General features: G+C 44.0%; 1 protein-coding gene and 1 long non-coding RNA gene across 35 annotated transcripts in view; both read left to right on the top strand.

Annotated features, from left to right (window-relative positions):
* Nucleotides 1-13,426, top strand: part of LOC148003991 (uncharacterized) — a 34,629-nt gene extending 21,203 nt beyond the window's left edge. Inside the window, exon 3 of the long non-coding RNA XR_015627559.1 lies at nucleotides 11,838-13,426. This is a non-coding gene — a long non-coding RNA (uncharacterized LOC148003991). The remainder of the gene's footprint in view (nucleotides 1-11,837) is intronic.
* Bbs9 (Bardet-Biedl syndrome 9) overlaps nucleotides 1-21,213 on the top strand; it is a 423,050-nt gene that overhangs the window by 397,609 nt on the left and 4,228 nt on the right. The window lies entirely within an intron of this gene.

Consider the following 21,213-nt stretch of genomic DNA (forward strand, 5'->3'; position numbering starts at 1 on the left):
GAAAAGACCAACGTGTTGAGCAGTAATACACAGGGTTAATGTGTGTGTGTGTGTATGTGTGTGTTTGTGTGTGAGCAGTAATACACAGGGTTAATGTGTGTGTGTGTATGTGTGTGTTTGTGTGTGTGTTTGCTTTGTGTGTATGTGTGTTTGTGTGTGTGTGTTTGTGTGTGTGTTTGCTTTGTGTGTATGTGTGTGTGTGTTTGGAACATTTTAAAATAATAAGTTGAAAAATAAAAGAGAGGACATGAAGTTAAGGGTAGTATGGGTTTGAGAGGATTTAGGAGGATTGTGGAGATAAATATGATCAAAATTCATTATTTATCTATAAAATTTTCAACTAATTAAAATTATTAAAAGATTGAAAATGGATATTTAATGGATTAAATAGAAATGGATTATCTTCTAATAAGATTTTTTTGTGTATACACGTGTGTTTCAAGACAGGGTTTCTCTGTGTGGCCCTGGCTGTCCTGGAACTCACTCTGAAGACCAAGCTGGTCTCAAACTCACAGAGATCCACCTGCTTCTTCCTCCTAAATTCTGGGATTAAAGGCATGTGCAAGATCCTATGTTTTACATTTAATTTTTAACTATGTTTACCCTCGAAGGCATAAGCCTGGAAGAGTGGAGCCTAAAAGTGAGGCAGTCTAAAGTCTCATGCAATAGCCAACCTTATTCAGAGCAGCAGACAGTTTCTACTCCGAGTTAAGAGTTACCTGAGTAACCTTCTATTGAGTCCAAGCTGCATAGTCACAAGGATGAGCCGTATACAGTCACAGGGAAGAGTCACACACAGTCACAGGGAAGAGTCACACACAGTCACAGGGAAGAGTCACACACAGTCACAGGGACGAGTCACACACAGTCACAGGGAAGAGTCACACACAGTCACAGGGACGAGTCACACACAGTCACAGGGACGAGTCACACACAGTCACAGGGAAGAGTCACACACAGTCACAGGGACGAGTCACACACAGTCACAGGGAAGAGTCACACACAGTCACAGGGACGAGTCACACACAGTCACAGGGAAGAGTCACACACAGTCACAGGGAAGAGTCACACACAGTCACAGGGACGAGTCACACACAGTCACAGGGACGAGTCACACACAGTCACAGGGAAGAGTCACACACAGTCACAGGGACGAGTCACACACAGTCACAGGGAAGAGTCACACACAGTCACAGGGAAGAGTCACACACAGTCACAGGGAAGAGTCACACAGTCACAGGGAAGAGTCACACACAGTCACAGGGAAGAGTCACACACAGTCACAGGGACGAGTCACACACAGTCACAGGGACGAGTCACACACAGTCACAGGGAAGAGTCACACACAGTCACAGGGAAGAGTCACACAGTCACAGGGAAGAGTCACACACAGTCACAGGGAAGAGTCACACACAGTCACAGGGACGAGTCACACACAGTCACAGGGAAGAGTCACACAGTCACAGGGAAGAGTCACACACAGTCACAGGGAAGAGTCACACACAGTCACAGGGACGAGTCACACACAGTCACAGGGAAGAGTCACACACAGTCACAGGGAAGAGTCACACACAGTCACAGGGAAGAGTCACACACAGTCACAGGGAAGAGTCACACACAGTCACAGGGAAGAGTCACACACAGTCACAGGGAAGAGTCACACACAGTCACAGGGACGAGTCACACACAGTCACAGGGAAGAGTCACACACAGTCACAGGGACGAGTCACACACAGTCACAGGGAAGAGTCACACACAGTCACAGGGACGAGTCACACACAGTCACAGGGAAGAGTCACACACAGTCACAGGGAAGAGTCACACACAGTCACAGGGAAGAGTCACACACAGTCACAGGGAAGAGTCACACACAGTCACAGGGAAGAGTCACACAGTCACAGGGACGAGTCACACACAGTCACAGGGAAGAGTCACACACAGTCACAGGGAAGAGTCACACACAGTCACAGGGAAGAGTCACACACAGTCACAGGGAAGAGTCACACACAGTCACAGGGAAGAGTCACACACAGTCACAGGGACGAGTCACACACAGTCACAGGGAAGAGTCACACACAGTCACAGGGAAGAGTCACACAGTCACAGGGACGAGTCACACACAGTCACAGGGAAGAGTCACACACAGTCACAGGGAAGAGTCACACACAGTCACAGGGAAGAGTCACACACAGTCACAGGGAAGAGTCACACACAGTCACAGGGAAGAGTCACACACAGTCACAGGGAAGAGTCACACACAGTCACAGGGAAGAGTCACACACAGTCACAGGGAAGAGTCACACACAGTCACAGGGAAGAGTCACACACAGTCACAGGGAAGAGTCACACACAGTCACAGGGACGAGCTGGATGTGACAAAACCATGTTTACCTATCCAGGCATGGGAGGGATAGTTTAAATATTTAATTGAGTAACAGCAGCAGCAATAACGAGTAATAGGAAGTAAATTCACTCATATCTGCTACACCAGGAAGGAGCACAGAAACCACTCCAAGAGCAATCCCATGTTCTGAAGAGTCACAAGACCCTTGTCTTGTTTTCTGGACTTTTCTCAAAAGGCCTCACAGATCTCTTCCACAGCTTTGTTCAGGGACTGTATTCTGACAGGTACGCATGTGAACAGAAGTACTCATGAAGGCCAGAAGAGGGTGTCGAAGCCCCTGGCGCTGGAGTTCTAGTTGGTTATAAGCCACTCACCCTAGATGGTCCTCAGGTCCTCTTCAGAAACAGTGCATGCTCTTAAAGGCAGAGGCAGCTCTCCAGCCCCGAATAGTCCCTTTTGAAGTACCAATTTGTAGACTTCACTAATTAAATTAATTTTATTTCTGGATTAATTATACTTTCAATATTGTACTATATGACTTCCTAGTGTCTTAATTTGGATGTTTACATACATATCATTCATGATGTGGCCCTTGAGTTTCTCCTGTGTGAGTTCATAGTCTGTAAATTCTGTATTTTATGACTTTCATAGCACAGCTTATGCCAACTTTAGAAAACAGATCTCTATAAATATTAAATGTTCTACAGCCCTCCAGGAACAAGAGGGGGATACTGTCTTAGTTTGAATTTCTACTGATGTGAAAGACAAGGACGTGCACAAAATCAACCTGGGGAAGAATAGATTTATTTCATCTTAACACCTCCAGTCTGTTGCTGAAGAAAGCCAGGGTGTGAACTCAAGGCTCTAGAACCTGGAATTGAGGACAGGGGCAGAGGCCAAGGAGGCATGCTGGTCACTGGGCTGCTCTCGAGGGTTGCTCCGTCTGCATTCTCATCACACCCTGGACCACCGACCTAGGGCAGTAATACCCCTGGAGGCAGAGCCCTCCCCCATCCATCATTAATCATGAAAATGTCCCTCACAGACTTGCCAATCTACTAGGCACATTTTCTCAGTCAAGGTTTCCTCTTCCATAATGACACTGAGTTGGGTCAAGTAAAGCTAGTCAGCATACTTGACAGACATACGCACATTACTGTTAAACTGTCCCTTGTTCATCCCTAAGCTCCTCTCATGCATCAGTATTAAAATATAGCACCCCAACTTGTGTAAGTCCCATGATCTTTAAAGAGTCAAACATGTTCAGAGTTCATTGTCAATTTCTCTAAAATCTCTAAAATCCCAAAATCTCTGTAACATTTCAAAGTCTCACAACTGTGGCCTCTTATAAAATAAAAAGTTACAAGTTAAATACTTCCTTGTCTCTAAGAAGGAAGGACCAGATCACGATCAAATCAAATCAAATCAAATCAAATCAAATCAAGACCAAAGTCTAAGAATGTAAAAATCTCTGTGCTTGATGTCTGGGGCTCACTCTAAATCCTCTGGGCTCCAAGGGGCTCCAGTTGTCCCACTCTGCTATTTGAAGCACAGCTCATCTTTTAGGCTCAGGCCGGCTCCCTTCCACACCTACCGCTGTCCCTGGTGCTCATCTCATGGTACTGACATCTCCAGAATGCTGGGTCTGCATAACAACTGGACTGTACTTTCTCATTATAGCCTTTCCGGGGCTCTTTAACGCTGCCACATAGTTCAGTTTCTCTCTGTGAGCCCATTAGTCTCAGGGTTTTCACTCCTAATGAGGCTTAACCCCTGAAGATAGAAAGCACCTTAGACAGACACAATGGACATGGTATTCTAAGCAAGAGAACGAGGAAACAGGCAGGAATTTCTCTTCTAATGTCTGACAAAATAGACTACTATAAACCTAAACTAATCAGAAAAGATAAAGAAGGTCACTGCATATTGATCAAAGAAACAATTCATCAATAGGATATTAAATTCTTAACATATGTGCACCAGACTCAGGTGCACACAACTTCACAAAGCAAATACTGCTAAATGTAAAGCAATAGGTTAACCCCAGAACATCAATAGTAAGTAGGTCACATCAGTGCTCTGCGATCACCGAAGGTCCGGTTATCCAGACAAGAAAGAAACAGAAATAACATAGCTAACTGACATCAGAGACCAAACAGACCTAACAATATTTGCAGAACATCCCATTGTAACACTGGAGATTACAGATTCTCTTCAGCAGTTCATACAGCCTTCACTAGAATAACCATAGTTTGGAACGTATAATTTCTCTCAACAACTCTAGGAAAATTGAAATAATTCCTTGAATCTTATCTGACCACAATGAATCGATAGCAAGAAATAAAAAATAATTGAAATAAAATGAAAACGCATCATACCAAAACTTATGGAATACAACGAAGGCAGTCCTAAGAGGACGTTTTATAGAAAGAAGTAGATGTAATCTCCCTTCTCAGATGACCCTGGCTAGGAGCAAGTTGACAAGCAAAAACAAAACTAACTGTGCTGACTGGCATGTATTCCACTTACAATAGCCTCTCAAAACAAACAAAAGTACCTTGGAATAATCCTAACCGAGGATATGAAAGACCTGTGCAACGAAAACTTCTATCAAATTGAAACCAATTGAAGGCCTTTAATTTCCAATGGGAAATTAAAAAGACTTTCCACAAAAGCTCATAGATTGGTAGGGTTATTATTGTGAAAATGCACATCCTGCTAAAAGTTTTCCACAGATTCAGTGCAGTCCCCACCAGAACTCTAATGAGGGTCTTTACAGGTATTGGAAACATAGTAATAAATTTCATGTGGGAACACAAAATGTGCTGGCTAGCCAAAGCAATCCTGAATAATAACAACACTGATGGTGGTGTCACCATCCCTGATTTCCAGTTATGCTACAGGGCTGCAGTAGTGAAAAGAGCATGGTGCTGGAATAAAAAAAGACACACTGATTAACAGAGAAGCTGAAGGTACGCATTGGAGAAAGGACAGGATCTTCAACAAGTGGCACTGGTCAGACTGGGTGACTGCATACAGAGGGATGAATCTAAACCCTATGTCCAATGCTGCATGAACTCCACTACAGGTCAATGGCATCCGTGTAAGAGCTGATCTGCTCAGTCTGTTAGAGCAGAAGGTAGGGAATATGCTTAAACTCTCCAGCACAGGAAATGTCTTCTGACTAAGACTGAGATAGTGCAGGAGCTAAAACTAACAATCAGCAAATGTGACCCTATGAACATAAAAGGTTTCTGTGAACAATGGTGGATGCCGTCGATCAAATAAAGAGACATCCTATAAACTGGGAGCAAATACCATCTGTACACTGACACAGTGTCACTATCTAGAATAGAGAGAGTACTAATGAAACTGAAGGCTTTGAAAACAACCCAGTTTTTAAAATGGTGCATGGATCTAAACACAGAGTTCCTATATTTTAATCTTCAATATCTTATCAGGAAAAGGCAAACTAAAACCACTTTGAGAGTTCATCTTACTCCAGTCGAGATGGCTAAAGGTCAAGAAAACCAATAATAACAAGTGCTGGTGAGGATGTGGGGAAAGGGGAAAACTTACTCTCTGTTGAAGGGAGTACAATCTAATGCCCCCTTTATGGAAGGCAGTATGGATATTCCTTAATATCTAGAAATAGATATACCTTAAGATCCAGCTATACAATTCTTGGGCATGTATCTAAAGGATATTGTACTTCAGAATACCCTAATAGCTAAGAAACAAACAGTCTCGAAGTCCATCACCTGATGATCGATAATGAGAACGCCATACATTTGTTCAATGGAATATTATTCAGTTGTTAAGAAAAGAGAAAAGCTGAAGAAGAAGAGAAATGTAGAGCTGCAGGGGCGTCACCTCCTCCAGTTGTTGGTCAGTGAGGTCTCCTAGACACTCCCAACATCAGAGGCTGTTGCCATTGCTCTTGGTTAACCTCCGCAACTTCTTTGGTCAGATGAACTTCTTTGGTGCTGAAGGCACCACACAGGTAAGTCATGGAACATGGAGAAATCATGCCACTACTCACTTTGGAAGCTCCGTCCCTGCTGCCTAGCTTTCATAATGCTGGAAGCTGCTATCTATGCTACCAGAGGAGAATATAAAAAGCCTCATCAGCTTCTCCTTTGCATCTTTCATTTATTGTACTAACTGCCAAGAATTGAGTATGATCTTGCGTCTGACGCATTCCCGCCGCCTCACTTATTTCCTCACAGTTACTTCCAAAGCCATTTCTATTTACAACACTGGAATGAAGGTTAAAGGTATTGAAACCTGCGCAGGAACTGGCTTGAGGGGTGTGCTTTTCTGGGAGCACAGGGGTACCTTTTTACTTTCTCTACCCTCAATGTTGTGAGGTCGAGGACCAGGTGGGATTGTATAGTGTGGGGCATGCTGTAAATGCATTGCCACGCTAAGCACAGTGTTCTTCTTCTCTCTCAGCCATCATCATCTCACAGCCTGCTGAGTGTGAGGTGTGCACAGGCCGGGTGGTGCCATTTGCTCCCCCACCATCTCTCTCCCCTCCTCTCCAAGGACCTTTTACTTCATGGAGTCTGCCCCAACCCCCTCACCCTATGGTCAAAGAGCTTCTCTCTCTTTATTCCCTTGCTTTTTCAACCATTTCAACCCATCTCTTTTGTAGTCAATTCATTTTGAAATTGCAGGCAGGTGGCCCGATGTTTCTTCTCCGTGTTTGTGGAGCTGGGGTTGAAGTGATGCAGTTTGGGGACCATGATCGGTAAGAAGAAAGACTGCCGGGAAGACCGCCATTTTCATCTTCAAAGGAAACAGAGCTGGCTTAGTCCAAGTTGTTTTACTGTTGGAAGGGAATCATAGTACCATAGTTTGGACAAAGCCTGGCATTTTATTGCCAAAAAAGTATAAGATAAAAATGGAGTTAGATGTGAATAATTCAAGGTAATGTTTAAACATTGAAGATATTTCACCTTCTCTGGAATCAGAGATTCAAGTTGGACAGAACTAGGGAGGAATCTGAAATGTTTATGTTACGAAAGCATAAAAAAACATTGTCCAGTTGTTTATCTAATCTTTCCCTGGGCTTGATTTTTAAAGCATGCTTAGATTTGAAGGAGCCTGGGAAAAGTAATCTGTCCCAGGCCATAGCTTGATGGTCCACCAGAAAGAAGATGGATTTAAGAGGCTTCCCAGCAGACAGATGTCTCTGTGCCTTCCTCTGGAGTGTGTTCATCTACAAATCACTAGCATGAACTAGACTCCCAAGTACTCTGTTACGCCTTTTAGCGTCAGCTCCCACAGAAATCACCGCTGACACCTGGCTTCTGGTGAGGGCTGAATGCGCCTGCTCCCTCTCAGAGTCTCCACAAGTTGTCATCCTGATGTCATGCCAAGCCCGGTTCTCACACTCTGGGTGTAGCAGCAAACAAAACAGACAATGGTCTTTGCCATGCGCAGCTCTCATTCTCAGGGGGAACAGAGAACACTAGGCATCGTGAGTAACCTGTGACCCACTTAGTGTCCTAGAAGGCTAAAATGATCCGTGTTACAGAAAAAGAAATGTGTGTGAGGCGTCAGGCTTTGCCCTGTTATAATTTTAAGCTGGGTGGTAAGAGCAGGCTGTGTTTAGACGATCTCTTTTCAGTAGAGATTTAGAAGTTTAGGGATTGGTTCATGTAGTGACCAGACAAATAAGTATTGTGGGTACCATCCACAGGGTAGAAATGTCCCTGGCATGTTACAGGGGGCAGCAAGGAAGCCAACGAGACTGCATGGTTAGGCTGCTGTTTGGGAAGTCCAGTGGGCAGTGGGTAGAGGACACAGAGTCTGAGTTACCCCTGTTAACAGTTAACACTGTTGGAGTGGACAGGAGACAACGGTGAGAACTACCACAGTGGTCCTGGCCGGGGAGATGGCAGAGTCTGGATATATTTTAAGCATAGAAACAACAGATTTAATGATTAGAACCAGAATATAGCCTAGTATGACTTCAGGAGTTTTGGTCCAAACCACTGGACAGGTGGAGTTCGGCTGGGAATGGGTTGAAGAGGAAATCAAGGGTAACATTTGGGATGGGTTGAGTCTGAGATGCTGTTAGAGTTTCTGCCCCCCCCCTTTTAAAGCAAGCCTTATTTCCTTCTTTACACTGCCATTTCCCCCAAGTCCGACCACTAAGTCAGACTTCCATTTGAACAGCTTGCTCAACAGTTCCCTTTCCTGGGTCAGATACCCCAGATACTCTCTTAAATGTACCAGTCGCACTTCTCTCTGCTCCCCAGCTCACCACACATGAGAATCTCAGGCTTTGCTGGGGAAATACTGCAATGATGGCAGTGGTGACTTACCGTAAGTCAAGCTCATCGTTCTGAACCTGACCGTCTAGAGCTAATTACCCCATAATTAGCTCATTTCATCTTTACAGTTTTCTCACGAATTGGCCATAGCTGCCATCTGCCTTTTACAAACAAGGAAACTGAGGCACAGAAAGATTAAGCATCTAGTTTCTTTTAAAGTCGGCCAATAATGGCAGAGCTGGGTTTAAAATTTTGACAGACTATCTCCAGAGAACTCATTTCTGAAGATGCTAGAGAATTTTCATTTTGAGAGGTAGCTGTTAGAGACTATGTCCTACACGGTATAAGACTTTACAAGAATGAGTAAGTTAGACTCAGGGAAAATAAGGTAGAACACAGAGCACAGCTATCGTCTTGGGATTCCCGAGCCTGCACACCATTGAGCTGTGTTCTGCTCACAAACCTGAAAATCCATGGACAGGCATTTTTCATGGATGGCGTTCCTTAGGACTCTTTTTCCTCAAGTTGTCACGCATTCTTTTTGAAGTCAGCAGCCGCATAGTCGTTTATGAGGACTGTCCAAGCCGACTTCCAGGATAGCTGTCTTAGCTTGTCTCTGAGCACTGTCCAAGCCGACTTCCAGGATAGCTGTCTTAGCTGTCTCTGAGCTGCAGTGAACACGGGCTTCCCTTCCTCCATGTCCTATGTCCTCCCCGACACTGTCACAGCTTTGATGACAGTCGTTCCGATGGGGTGAGGTAGGGTCTCAAAGGAGTTGTAACTACTTTCCCCTGATGTCTAAGGACGTCGAACACCTCTTAAAATAGTTGTTGGCCATTTGTGTTTCTTTTCCTTTTGGGGAGAAACTATTAATTTCCTTGTTCTATTTGCTTACAGTCAGTATTATCTCCTTGCTGTTTACTTCCTGCAATTCTTTGTAATTTTTGCAATTAGCCCTATCTGAAGTAGAGTTGCTATTTTTTTTCCTATTCCATAGGATGTTAGCTCCCTTTGCTGTGCAGAAACGTTATACTTCCTGTAGCTTCATCTGTTGATGCTTGGGACTGCTTCCTGTGCTGCTGGTAGTCTGTTCAGAAGATTTTGCCCTACCCAGTGTCTTAAGGAATATTCCCTGTGTTTTCCTCTAGCAGTTTCAGCATTTCAGGTTTTTAACTCGAGGTCTTGAATCTATTTCAAATTGACTTTTGTAGAAGATTAAAGTCATCAACTCAATGTCACTCTTTGGCAGCTGGATACCCAGTTTTCCCAGCACCATTGGTTGACAAAGGCGGTCTTTCCCAATGGATATCCTTGCCTCCTTTGTCAAAGGTATAACTTTGTTGTGTTTCCACATCCGTTCTGTTCCATTGGTCTACCTGCCTGCGTTTATGCCAGGCCCAGGCGGTCTTCATCCCTACAGCCGTGTGGTGTGATTTGAGCTTGGGTACTGTAATTCCTCCAACAACGTTCTTACTCCTTAGGGCTGCTTTTCTCATTCATAATCATTTGCAGTTCCACATGATTTACTGAGATTCCTCAAAAAAGGTTAAAGACTAAAAACAGAGCCACCATATGACCTAGCTGGTTCACTCCCGAGCATAGATGTCCAGAGAACTCCATAACCCACCACAGAGATATTTGCACCTCCACGTGTTTATTTTGGTTTATTTGTCACAGCAAGGAAATGGAACTGACCTAGTTGTTCATCAGCAGATGATTGTACGATGCCAGTCTGGTGCATACATAACACGAAATACTTTTCAACTCTAAAGAGAGACTTAATCACAAAATTCACAAGAGAATAGGTGGATTTAGACACCGTAATATTAAAAAAGATGGCCAAATCTCAGAAAAAAACTTCATGAATCCTAGTCCACTGTAGATATATGGATGATAAACAGATGTACACATGGGTTCCACGAAGAGAGGAAAACAATAAAGAGTCAGAAGAGGAAGGGCTGAATGGCGATAGTAGATGAAGGGGTCATACAAGAATTTATGAAGATAATTTATTCCTATAGTGTTTAACTGTGCTGTAGAATTCTCAGGGTTTTTTTTTTGTGGTGGATAAGTATGTAAAAATGTAAAGTAAGATCCAATGTGAAAATGGCCGTGGTGGCACACACCCATAATCCCAGAATGTGGGAGGCAAAGACGAGACTATGAGTTTGAGGCCATCTTGATCTACAGAGTGAATTCCGGGCTGCCCAGGGGCCACACAGTGAAATCGTGTCAAAGAAAAGAAAACAAAACGAAACGGAAAAGAAAAGAAAGAAGAGTAACAGGAGAGAGAAATGGAGAGCCCCTCAGCTTCAGAATGGATGCTCTAATTTATTAGAGTCCATTGGTAGGTGCAAGCTGAGTCTAGCTAGTTTCACTGTGTATTTTTTTTATTGTTTTTTATTTTATTTTTTTCAGGGTCTTTTAAATCCATGGTTCTCAACCTGTGGGTCACAACCCCTTCTCAGGGGTCGCATGTCAGATGTCTTGTATATCAGGCATTTATATTACGACTCATAACAGTAGCAAGATTACAGTTACGCACCACCAACAAAAATAATCCTGTGACTGGGGCCGCCACAAGATGAGCAACTGTATCAAAGGTCCCAGCACTAGGGCGGTTGAGAATCGATGTTTTAATAAAGGTTTAGTTATGAAAAAAATTGTTAAGCACCCAGTCTACCCAAAAGGGAGAAGAGCTCAGCCCCGCCACTCTGTGTATTGGTTCCGGCTGTGGGAGTTTATTTGTTTATCAAATGCGCCATAGAAACACACATGACAGGGATCATATATCTGGCCGTGCTACCTTCTACTATGTTTGGAAAGATTCTTCAGGCTTCTAAGTCTTTTGGAGATGAGGTGTAAACTAAATGCTTCTTTGTTAAGAGTTACTTCTCAGAGTAGTGGTAAGTGGTTGCCACCAAATCCTTCATTAATAATCCCTTCCTTTTCCAGAAGGACTTGCCAACACCCATAAAGTATTCACTGGGAGAATTAAAGTCATATAAAAATAATTGGTGTTTGCTTCCTTCGAGGCATACATTTAAACGCGCTGCTCTGCTCCTTGGCTGCCTCCTATGTTTAGTAACACTGGGTCAGCACACTTCCTCTCTCAAGGTTCATCTGCTGGCCAGCTCAGTTTCCCATGAGAAAGCGAACTCACCACCATTCCAGTCTTCCGCCTTAACGCTGCTCCGTTTATTTCACAGTGTCTTGTGGGCTTGTGTTTCCCCGCAGTAAGTGACGCACCATAGACTGCCACCATCACAGCCACCATCATCATCACCACCACCATCACCGCCACCATAATCATCATCACCATCATCATCACCACCACCATCACTGCCACCATAATCATCATCACCATCATCATCACCACCATCATCACTGTCATCCTTTTAAAATTCCTGCTGTGATGTCAGAAAGAGCGGTTGTTTGACAGTAGCATATTAGTACTTTCCCCCTAAAAGGAATATGATTTTTTTTAATACATTGTTGATAATTTTTCCACTGGCTACCAGGTCCTGCTATAAGCATTCCACCATCGGCCTATATACCCTGTCAATTTTTGCCTAAGTGGATCTTAGAAAGTCACATTTAATCCATGCCGGCCTCATGGCTTGCTATGTAATGTGCAGCTGGCTGACTGACATCGGCTGGTGCTAATGCTGAAAATAATGGCTGACATTTATTGGTGGGCTTATGGTGTACTGAGCACTACGACAAATCCATTCCAAGCCTCAATTTAACCCTCATCTCTCAGAAAGGAAGTGCTACATTTTCTGCATGAAAAAAGCTACACATGCCTGTTATCCCAGTACTCTGGAAGCTGAGGCTGGAGGATCAAGAGTTCAAGGCCAGCCCAAGATACATATTCCATATATGTACACACACACATATATATATATATATATATATGCATGTGTGTAATACATACACACATACCTATGTGTATGTGTGTACATGTGTACATACAACAACACACAACATACATATGTACATTAATTCACATATGTGTGCTGTGCACATACATACATCCATGTGTGCTTTCCTGCATAAGGAAAGCAAGGCTGGGGTCACGGCCTAGCCACACTGGCCTTCATGCCTTCTTTTAGAACGTTTCTTGTTCCAGTTGGTGGTTCAGCTTTCTATTCTGTGTACACTTTCTTATTCTACAAAACATGCTATTGTTTAACAAGTGTTCAGATCACCAAGCAGTACAGTTGCCTTGGAATGGGTCCTGGTTGTTTATTCTGTTTCCTCATTGTGTGTGAAAGGTGCAATGTTCCCTCTTCAGCAAGATTTCGTCTCTCTTCCCTTAAACTGATTGTAAGCTAGTGGCCATCTGAACTCTTAATTTCATGATCACCTCCTAGACTCTGCCATTATTTAAAAAAATCTGATCAAGATTCTGGCTTTTAATTGGATAGTGGAATGAACTTGGATAGGATCACTTGATGTAAGAGCAGCCATGAGGAGCACAGCTCTTCCTGTGTGGTGTCCAGCCATGGCAGAGCTATGCTTCCGCTCTTCCAGTTCTCAGAAATTACTATTGCAGAACTACTGACTCCCTCTCCTCCTCAAACACAGCCATGTTCCGCTCGTGTGTGTGTGTGTGTGTGTGTGTGTGTGTGTGTGTGTGCGCGCGTGTGTGTACTGTGAGAGTGCTGGTCTCTGAAGAGTGTAGTAGGAAAATATTTTAAATGGAAATGTCTTAGTTATGCCTTTTTCCAATTGTACATTGAATTTCCTTAACATTTGAAAAAATAAAATGTCTATCGCAAGTGCTTTCATTTTGAACCAGAAGACACTTTGCTTATCAGTATAGAAAGATGTAGTAGAGAGACAACCAGTCTCACGTAGCCTGGCAGAGTGCTCCACACGTTGATCAGGTGACAAAGGAAGTGGATATTGGCTTTCTCCCCTCCCCCTCTGCTCCACAGTGACTGGGCAATCCTTCAGTGACCCATCTGGATGCTCTAATGGCCTCCCTAACATGTGTGAAAACATTGTGATTGGGGATGTTAACAAAATACCGAGCAGCTCTTTCAAAGTTTCCATGTTTATGTTCTTACTGGGCGTGTTTCTCTCCGAGTGCTGCAGGTTAAGAACTTAATGTGTTAGAAAAACAGATGTAATGCACCCAAATGTGAGAGCTCTCCTTTCCTCAGAGCAGCAGAACTCTTGGTCCCCAAGCCATGAGTTTACGGGACCTTTCTGCTGCATCAGATGTGCGGATCCCTTCGTCCTTCCCCTGAGCTCCTGTTTCTGAACTCATTAACAATCTATACAACTGGTCAGCCATGCTCCTACACACAGCAGGGTGCCACGGTGGACCAGTCCAGGGTAGAGATAATTTTGCCAGCCATTAATTGGGGAACTTGCTTTATGAAACCCTGTTTACAGACTGACATCTGGAGAAATTCTTAGCCTGGATCCCTTCCAGTCTGTAGGATTTATGGACTGTGCTTGGGGTTTTTTTTGTAAGTAAGACTTCTCTTTTTTTTCTCCTTTGTACACTCTGTTTACACAATCAATGGATGGAAATATCTGTGTTCCTGCAGTTCCTCAGTGCTGTCCACCAAGTAGGCCTGCATTCTAACTGTGGTCCAGCTACAACACTTAGAGACCCAATGTTATTAAAGTTGTGGAATATCTTAATGCCAGGAGCACCCTGCTCTCTTAAATCCAGACTCTCTGACTGGAGCCCATATACCCTGAGGGACTGAGTGTTCAGCCTTTATGGGGGTTTTAAAACTTGTTGAGACACATGCTAGACCTCTTAAAATATAGTAGGCTCCCTTTTATTCACACGCTTGGTCTCTAATGTGAGGTGTGAAATGGAAATATTTTTAAGCATTGGGTGCATGCATAGTCTTGAATGTGTTTTAAGTTCTCACTGTGTGGGGGGATCAAAGTTGGTTACTAAGCAACAGAATGGAGCTGCACGCATTCCACAGGGCTTTATACGGGGCACGCTCACCAGTGACCTTCACGTGCCTCTCGATGGCTAATGATTATTTTCCCCATAGCTTAGGCTGGGCTATTTCCAATATGTGTGGTTTCTCCAGTGACACGAAGAAAGCAGAGTTGTAGAATGAATTCACAGGGAACAGAGAAGTAGAAATATGGCACTGAATTGGAGACCCAAGACTGTACCGAAGGGCATTTCGTTTCTGCCTTGCTGAGTTTTAAAGCCGTATAATGGCGCCAAGTTAATGTTTCCACATTACACACAGTAGTGGGTAAAGTGAGAATGGAGGTGAGAGATTGGTGTGTGTCCTCCAGCAACAGTATTATTGGTCTGGATGTGGTGGCACATGCCTGCAACCCTAGCACCTAGAAGATTGAGGCATCAAGAGTTCAAGGCTAGCCTGGGCAACATAGTACGTTCCTATCTCAAAAATAAAAAACCAAAAAGAGTAGGAACCATGTTAGATGATAGTAGCCTGAGTATCCACGTGTGGCGGAAACCCATGAAGGAGAATAACTACACGCCCCAGGACACCATCTCTAAGGCAAGCTTTGACACATCTGTGCCTATTATCCTCATTAACCTGCTCCTGGATGTGAGGTTTTCTGGAATGCAGCTTCAGTGAACACCTTTGAAAACCCAAATTCACACAGTGGTGGCTTTCCCAATTGGCCTGGGGACAGAACAAGAACATACATGCTCATGTACACATGCATGCATACATGTGTTCATAGGCCAGAAACATTCCAATAGTCAGAGTGTTACGAGTCATGGTGTGCTCTTAAGGCAGTGCTGAGTCCCAGTTAAGGACAGACTGGGCCCAGGGGTGTGCAGTAGGGGCTGGAGGAGGAGCGTCGTAGGAGTTCGTCAGGACTCCTCTCACTTTCTCTCCAGAGCCTTCCACCACTGTTACATCCTTGTCTGTGTTTATCCACACTTCTTTCTACCGGCTCTCTCTTCTGGCTTAAACCTTCTAACCTTCATCTATTTTAATGTTTTAATATTTTGTCATCCGCCCCTTCAGAAAGTCACCTTGGTTGTCTTACGTAGACGTATATACTGTGAAAAATGAAATTCCTAGCCGATTTTCCTTTCCTTGTCTCCCTACCTATCCTCTGTCCTCCTCTCCCCTTACTACTCTGTCTCCCATTCTCCTATTTTGCTAAAATATTTCTAAATACTCAAGCTAAGCTGCTCTTCAAGCTTAAAGCAGGATGCATTCATACATACTTTCCCCTCTGCCTAGAAAAATTATATTTGTTTTAACATAACTAGTAAAATGATCACAGAGAGGATTATCAGCAAAGTCTTTGTATGAGCAGCTGTTGCCCCGTCCCGAGATCTGCAGCGGCTGTGAAGGTGTGCAGTGCGAGCTCACGGAGCCGTGGGCATGGGTGCGATGAGATGCAAACTTGGTTACAGTCTTGTTTTCTTCCTGACAAGTTCACGACTGCGAAATTTGTTCTCTGTACGTTCCCCTTTTTCTTTAAGTCAAAGTTAACGTCCCCTTCCACTTCTGGGAAGTCCTTTGCAGCCTCTGCTTGTCATATCCAAGTGACAGAGCCACTCTGCTTGAGCTTGGGGTCCTCACCAAGCATAGTTAGTGAGACATGAGCCAAAAGCATTACATACTGCCGTGGTCGGTCTTCTAACGAAGATGAGTCCCTAGGGGCTGACAGGTCAGGCAGAAACCAACATGGCGGCCACCAGATACACTGGACACAGGGACAGTCACACACTGAGCTGAAGAGGTGGGTTAGATCTGGGTACTGCAGGATTCTGCTGTGCCCTCCATACCTGGGCACAACTGAAATGCTTTTATTTGAAATTTTTCATCTACTATCTTTAGGCTGTGGTTTATCGCGTTTGACTAAAACAATTGAGCGTGAAACCATGGATGGGGGGTCACTGCAGAATATGAGCACCCATGTATGAACATGTAGAAAAGGAAGAGCAAGATGGAGAGGGGAAGGAGAGGAAAGAGGGATCAGGTTTTAAAGTGAATGTCCTCAGAGAGAGTCCCTGCAGGAAGTACTTCCTATTTAAGAGTGTGGTTCTTGATTTCCCCCTCCCCATGAATTATAAAACTATAAAGTTTGAATGTTAACATCAAAAAATGGACCCAAACTTTCTTAATCAAGTATATCTTAATCAAAAGAAAAGTGACCTTGAAATATATTTTCAAGGTTTCTTCTGTTTTACCTCTTAGCGGCAGTTCAGGCTGTGAAAACTGGCCTCTGGTTGTCGTGCAGAGAAAGGGGCCCATAACCACATGGAATTCCTGGTGATTATCTGCCCATTTGATTTTTTTTTTAAATGCATGAAGAAGAAAGAAGAAATGATGCTCCCCTTGCACTCCAATTCAGACATCTTTAAATACACCCAGGAAGAAGCTGGCAGCCCTCCACTTTTCTCATTGTTCGTTAGAATGGATGCATAAAGGCTGAGTCAGTCCTGGAAAAGAGGCGTCCCTTTGAAAGCCCTGATGACGCTGCTATCCTCCCTGAGCTTCTCTCTTGGGGTCTCCTAAGTGAAGTTGCTAGAACTAAAAACCAAAGTTCTTTGACTCCACAAATGTATACCAAGAAAATTATTTTTTTTAAGAAAGTAGAGCTAAAGAAAATGCTGTGTGCTAAAGACAGCGCTGGGGTACCTGGCCCAGGGGTGCCACCAGTCTTCTGTGATCAGTGCCTGTCCCAGGTCCTGCTGAGTCCACTCTTAAGACGTAGACCTCCATACTGCACCTCCTGCCCTGGGCTTTGCCTCCTTCCCCTCTGTGGCCTCTCACTTCACTACCTATCCAGTTTCACCTTCGAAAGCAGATGAAACACCCAGCAGCCATGTTAATGTAGCAAGTTTATGAAAGAACTTGCCCTTAGTATTTCCACAGTCTCAATGTAAGGAAAACACTGCAAACACCAGAAGGAAGGCAGATAGGCTAGAGGTAGAATCAAGTGTTAGGAGTAGGCGGACAATGGAGGAAGACAGAGAGTAGGTTGAGTATGAATTCAATGGAGAAGCCAGTTGCCTGGATTACCACACAGCAGTATAGGTCAATAGACCTCAAACCCATCAAGACAGGAAAGCTGTTGCAGCTAAGGAGAGCCAAGAAGACAGAGCCACCAATGTCATTGGTATTTTGGACATTATACAGAACTGAGGAAATCCTAAAGCATGGACTTTTGTCAGTGGGAACACACCAGCACTACCTCATTACCGTGAGACCACACCACACTGATGAGAGACTCGGGGAGATTACAAAGGATGTATGGGAGCTCTGTACAACCATTGTGATTGAATCTATATAGCTAAAATGATTGCAAACAGCAAAGTCTATTAGGAGAGAAGTTTGTGGCTGTATATACAACAGCATGGTTTTGTGGTAGAGCGATGGCGGTAACTATTGGAAACTATGATGGTAACTATCTGTTGGTGGTGGTAACTATCTGTTGGTGGTGGTAACTGTCCGTTGGTGGTGGTAACTGTCCGTTGGTGGTGGTAACTGTCCGTTGGTGGTGGTAACTGTCTGTTGGTGGTGGTAACTGTCTGATGGTGGTGGTAACTGTCTGTTGGTGGTGGTAACTGTCTGATGGTGGTGGTAACTGTCTGTTGGAGGCAATGCTCTGAGGTAAGGCATCTATCTATCTGACTGATAAGTGCCTGTAGGGAGCAAGCCTGAGAAGTATGGTATGCCATTCTATTAGCCTTGTTAGGTCGGGAATGTCAAACGATTGCCTGTGGGCCAAGCCTGGGCCACTACCTGCCTTAGTAAATGAATCTCTGCTGGGACCTAGCCAGCACACATTCACGTGTACACGTGTCCTTTGTCACAACAGTAGCAGTAGAGACCAAATGGTCTGTAGATCCCAAACAGTATTTACCGTCTGACCAAGCTCCTGGTTTAGGCTAAGTCCAAAGTGAAACATGAGGCAGGCTAGTGGGGCCACCGGGATTCTCCTGGGGCATGATCAGATGTTTGGAGGAGATGGATGAGGGGGCACAGGGAGGTGGCAGGTAGGGCATGAGTTGGGAGAGCCGCCTGGGAGGCAAAGGTTTGCAGTGTAAGCGGTGTCTTAGCTCCAGGCCTTGTCAGTCTACATGAAACCCACCTCTCGAGCTCCCTTCTAGATATTTTATCTTGGCTCTTAGTTCTATTATTTTGCTGTTCTAGCTGACCTGAAAATAAATCACCAGAGATAAGTACAGTATGGCCGTGCTACTGTTTTATATCATCAAGCTCCATATTTGCTGATTTCACATTTGTTGCTTAAAACTGGCCTTCAAAATGATTATATTGCCTGTTACCAGTATCTCTGTTTATAAATACTGGGGTTTGCAGACACATGTACACACACATGCCTATGCACATACACACAAGCACACACATACATGTATACACACACACACACACACACACACACGCACAAGCACACAGGCACAAGCACACAGTTGTCCTTGATGAAGGCTCTGTATCATGAACATGGGCAGACAGAGGACTCTGTCTGCTGGTCCCACCCATGCCAGCCGCCCCACAGTCACCATAACACTGCTCACCTTGCAGTCTGGTTTTGGTTTTCAGTATTCTGGATAGCAGCCACGTTTGTTTCTGCTTGACCTTCTGTCATAACCCCTAACCACTGTCAACTGTGTGACATAACCCTGCAGAGAAATGTGCTCATTTGTTTGCCATTTAATTTTTAAAAATTTTTCTAGTGTAATTGTAGTGCTGATAACAGGCATCCTCATGGTAAGAAGGAAGTCTGTCCATTTTACAATTTGCCTTTGAATATGGAAACGGATTTGAGAATCGCTTGGACTCCCAGCAAATACAGGGGTAATTGGTTGAGATTTTTTGCTAGATTTTTCTCCTTGATTTTCTGAGCAGAAGAGTGTTTCCATGCATGTGTTTGAGACTTACCAGTTTACAGAAGCGTAGGTGATCACATACAGAATGAAGAGAACCCTGTGAATGGCGGGGTACTTCAGAGTCTTACTCTTCTAAGGTCCTCTGTGTAATTTCTACCTTACAACCCTTTTTTATAATTCCTCTATTCTGGTTGCACACGACTCAAAATGCATGTGTCATTTTTGAAATTTACTATATTTAAGTTTCCAGACTGGCACAGAAATTCTCCAAAGCAATATAGTTTCGTTGTAATAGAACTCCGTGATGTGACAGCTACTTTAAACATTATTCTCTCCTGAAAATGTATCCAGAGTTCTGCCTTCCCGTGCCAGAGCTCCTCAGAGAGAGCCCATCTTGTTAAAGATCTCAGTAGAAAGTGGAAGTGGATCTCCCATCACTGCGGAGGGCACAACGGCGGCAAAACCTTGATGTCTGCATTACTGCTGGAGAGATTTTCTGAATGCTGTGGCAACTTGGAAATGGGATGCGTGCGAAGAGGGTGTGGATGAGTGGGTGATGTGGGAGAACCCTGTGCTCTTGCCAAAGAGTCACTGGCTGCAGGGGTCTAAGATAAGTAAGATTCTGTTTTGTTCTGGCACTGTTATAAATGCCCCAGTTCTATGCATCCTGTTAGTTACGATCGACCACGTCTTGTAGGTGGCACTGCTCAGGGTGGCCAAACACTAGCATCTGGTTGTAGACTTTCTATTGCCCAAAACAGAAAAAAAAGATGTTGAAAATGTGTAGCAGTTGACAAGGGACTTTGCAAATGCTGACTCTAATTTTTAAAAATTAGAGCTGGCATTATTTTTCCTTTCATGTTCTTGTAATTCCTTTAGCACACTTTAAATTACATTTTTGAAAAAGTGTTGGTTTAAGCCAGGAGTGGTGGCTTAATTCCAGAACTTGAGAGACAGAGGCAGAGGGAGGCAAATCTTTGAGTTTGAGGCTAGCCTGGTCTACAAAGCAAATTCCAGGACAGCAAGGACTACATAGAGAAACTCTGTCTCAAAAATATAACAAAACAAAACAAAAAACATTTTTAAAAGCATTGGATTGGATCGGAAACTTGAAAAGTAAGTCTTTCTGAGAAATGCTGATACATTCGAGAGCTGGGCTTCGGGCAGTATAGACTTTCTGTCTGACCTTTGGCAAATGACATAATCTCTCAATTTCACTTTGTAAATTAAGATTTTTCCAACAAGGTTGACAGCCCACTGCAATGTCAAGGCAGGATGCAAGAAACGTCAATTTCTTAAATAGCAATCCAATCCTGTTGTTAGTACACACCTGTTCCATCTGTCCCCCTCAGAGGCACATATGCGGGACTCAAAAGTAAGGGACTCTAGGACTCTGTGGTAGAGGCTGTCACTCCTGTTGCTCAGGCCTTCCAGTGTCCAGTGCCCTGTCCTCTAGGCCTTGGGACTTAGCCTTGGGCTAGTCACAGTTCTACCTTTCCTTTGATCTTTGTCCCACCCTTGCCCCAGTGTGGCTCTCATATCCATCACCTCATTGAGCCTGGGTATGGGAAAACCAAGGCCAAAAAGGGAAATACAGATGATGTATGATGGGGGCCCCTCTTGATTAGCCTGTGAAAGCTGAAAATGACATAAATGGGTAGGTATTTAAGCTACTTAACCTCCCAAGACTCGAAGCTCAGCAACAGGGTGCACTGTCTCTGACGTTTTTTTTCTCTCGGGATGGG

Source organism: Rattus norvegicus, chromosome 8, assembly GCF_021556685.1.
Source record: "Rattus norvegicus strain SHRSP/BbbUtx chromosome 8, alternate assembly SHRSP_T2T, whole genome shotgun sequence".
Lineage (NCBI taxonomy): Eukaryota > Metazoa > Chordata > Mammalia > Rodentia > Muridae > Rattus > Rattus norvegicus.